This window comes from Chelon labrosus (assembly GCF_963514085.1).
Source record: "Chelon labrosus genome assembly, chromosome: 19".
Taxonomy (NCBI): Eukaryota; Metazoa; Chordata; class Actinopteri; order Mugiliformes; family Mugilidae; genus Chelon; species Chelon labrosus.
The window spans coordinates 21,170,814-21,174,375 of NC_140352.1; positions in this window are offsets into that span (position 1 = coordinate 21,170,814).

The window sequence follows — 3,562 nt, forward strand, 5'->3', positions numbered from 1 at the left end:
AACTGTACAATTATCTCCTAAATATCCTCAAAGAGAAGTCACTATATATCTGTTCTTACCTTCTTCTGGGGGTTTCTGTTCATCAGCCAAACGCTTCATCCACAAGCTCTAAACTAGACAGTCAGCGGCAGACCCCTCTAGTGCAAAAGGCCCTTTGCCTTCCTTCTGCTTCTTAATCTCCCTCTTAGAGTCAGCCCCGTCCCTCTTCAGCCACAACAGATTTGCCTCCCAGCTCGCAGCAACCCCTTCTGCCCTGGCTGCCTGGATGCTTGCAGGTTGTATGAGGGGAGGAGTGGCTGCATCCAGGTTCATACTCTGGCGGGGAGGAGTCACCGGCTGTGACAGCAGGATCAAGTCGGAGATGCAAGAGATGACGCCCTGGTTTCCAGCTGAGTGCGGACATCCCACTGTAAATTATACCGCCACATGAACCGGCAGCTGGAAGAAGAAACACAGTAGGATGCTATCAGTTGACAGGGCAGAGGGTACGGTGGCTCATTTACAGGTTCCCTTGTTTACTGCAGGATCATGACCTCTCCAGTTCACTCACACTTTAGACAACAAGTCGGGACTGAAAACTACCATAAAGAAGTAGTTTAGTTACAGGATTAAAGCAGCAGCTGCATTATTACCTTCTTTATAAAGTTATATGCTACATAAACTGAAATTTATCATCCTGTGAAATTACTCATCACAATTCATAAGAGCTCAGGCTGATCTTTGCCAATTCCTTCACTTTAGTTGACCCTTTTTGAGGGCTAATCCATGTTTGTGATGCTGTAACTGTAAAAAAATAATTACTCTTCGGCTGGCAAATACTTAAACGATTATCAAAACAGCGGACAAGTCATTTTTCTGTGTATTTTATTTATCGAGTCATATCTTAAAATCCAAAACATTACAGGTTTAATTCAGGTTGGTCTCTTTTTTGTGTGCGTGATTTTCTTGTGCTCTTTCATATTTTTATTGCATCTAAAAATTATGTTTCTTCTGAAATCTCTCATAGCGTAACTGCATATAATCAAGAGTAATAATAAAACCAACAACAACAATCTAACAATGACAATCTTTATACTAAATTTAAGTTTTTTCTTGAGGTACTATATATTGTGAAGGCCTCTAATGTATTTAATATGCTGTGTTTTTTACAGTATTGAGTAAAATCAGTACTGACATATGAAGTAATCTAATTTTTAGCTGAAAAATGTCGCCATAAAATCGGTTTATTTGGATCATCTTTCAGTCGTTTTAGCCTCTATTGTTTTCAAAGACGTCGGAGTGCAACAGATTTTGGACGTATTAAAGAGCCGCAGGCCGATTATCCCATTGTGTGATAATCTGCTATTTCTTCCATGAAGCAGGCCCGATGGCACGCACTGTCTGGGATTAATGCAAAAGGTCGGGGTCAATCTTTGCTTCCCACAGCGAGGATGCACAGAAATGCTGAGTCTGAATCGACCGGCTGAGCTGAAATCACTGAGTGTGGATGGCGGGTCCTCTGCAACGACCTTTCCCTCTGTGTGTGTGCATCCGTATTATGTAAATTCGCCAAAAAAAATCTGTTTGCATAAGCAGCATAATCCGGCGGGCTATACGACGGGAACTAATAACGGTTTATTATCTGTTTTTCGTCTCTTGCTGCAGCGGGCCGGCAGACAGGTTATGCAACGCCACGTCCACGGCTGTGAAAAGAGTAAAAGATGTCTGTGGGGTGGAGGGCAAAGGGGACGTGGGTGAGGAGAGTATGAACGAAAACTGAGTAGAGAGAGGGCTGTGGACAGACTGTGTGATCATACAAAGATAGGAGCTTGGTAAAAAATATATTGTATTATATGATTACAGTATATGACTGATGAAGCGGATGCTTTTACACCACATGAACCTCTAGATAATAACCAGAAATCCTGAACTGTAACTGGAGGTCACACTTTTGACCTGTTGACCTACTTGAAGATCAATTATTAACCACAGGTAAGCCGGCGGATGAGCAACGGAGAATGCTAATGTGATGTGCACAGGTGTTTGCGCTTGTGGTGCCTCGGCTAAAAATGCACAACACCGAGATTATTCTGAGTGGATTATGAGACCGAATGCTGGGCCAAACAAGCCATATGTGTGATTGCAATGACATGTGTCTGCGTGTGTGTGTGTGGAGAGATCATTTACCATGAATTCAGCTTCACAGAAGGAAAACTTCCAAATCCGTTAACATGGAAGAAAATTCAAAACCACATTCTGCTTTTTATTTATAGCCAGGAATAAATTTCATCTTTCTGACGCATCATGCAGTGACATCCCTCCACAGCTTCTTTATTTCTCCGAAAGGTTTACATAATAGTCTATCATGCCAAACACTGGGTGCTGTTGTAATGGAACCTGATGTATGCGTGGAGCTGAGAGTGGACTGGATGGTGGCCATAATCAATAGATGCGGTACTATTGTTAAGAAGAACTTACTTGCTCATTATTTGTATGAGATAATTATTTCATTCAATAAAGTGTTTCACTTCCTCGATCACAGAGGAGCAGACGTGCTCGCTCTTTACTGTACTTAACCGGAGTGAACACCTGCAGACACATAACAGAGTTCAATGAGAGTTTCGTACCGTAGCATTCGCTGGGGAAATATTTCAAATGCACGTGCCCCAAATGCTTTGCTTTACTATTTGTAATGGCCTTTCACTCACTTTAATATCCCTGTTTGTGTTTTAATATTGCACACAATGCTGCATGTCGCTTAGTGTGACTCAGTGATGGATTTAAAGCTGACTTTTATATGATTTTTATTAATGTCATCCGTTATTTGTAGGGCATTTAATTTTCTGAATTTGGCCCGATCAGGAACACTCATGTCATGTCCATTTACTGTATCAAAAACAAGTATATATTTCTGGCTGAGGTCTCATCCTCAAACACTCCACCGCCATCCACCCTAGCCTCTCATACTAGAAGTGAGTTCCAAATAGGTACTTAAACATTTCCAAATCCAGCGTTATAAAACCATCAAGGCCATACATTCATACATATCCACAATATGATTATATAAAGATCAGATTAGTTACTCACACTCACTTGCCAAAACACAAGGCACGGAGGTTAAAGTGAATGTATGCTAACAGTACTGCACTAAATCTCCCTGCATGACTGATATAATGTTTAATTGGTGTTTCTCCAGTTGTATCGTTATTATTACTGGACTGAGTTAAACACAAAAGTCTCTTATTTACCCAACTCCACTGACTAAAATGGGATCAAAATGATATAAACGTGTGTCAGATGCTGAATACCATCTCCTTTATGAACTGGCAGGTGAGTAGCCTCAAAACAAAAATGAGATTACAAATGCCCTAAATGGATTAAGCGATTAGAGAAAAGTAAAATCAAACATAGATTAAAGAATTTAATGCCAAAATAAAAAAATACTTTCAACATTTTTGAAAAGATTTTAAAGCTGTTTTCTGTGAATCTCGTCGACCACCCGGTGGCAGTGTTCCTGCGCAGCTGCCTGCCTCTGAAGCGTCGAAGAAGACCACTTCCGTTTTACTTTCGGCTCCCGCCCCGC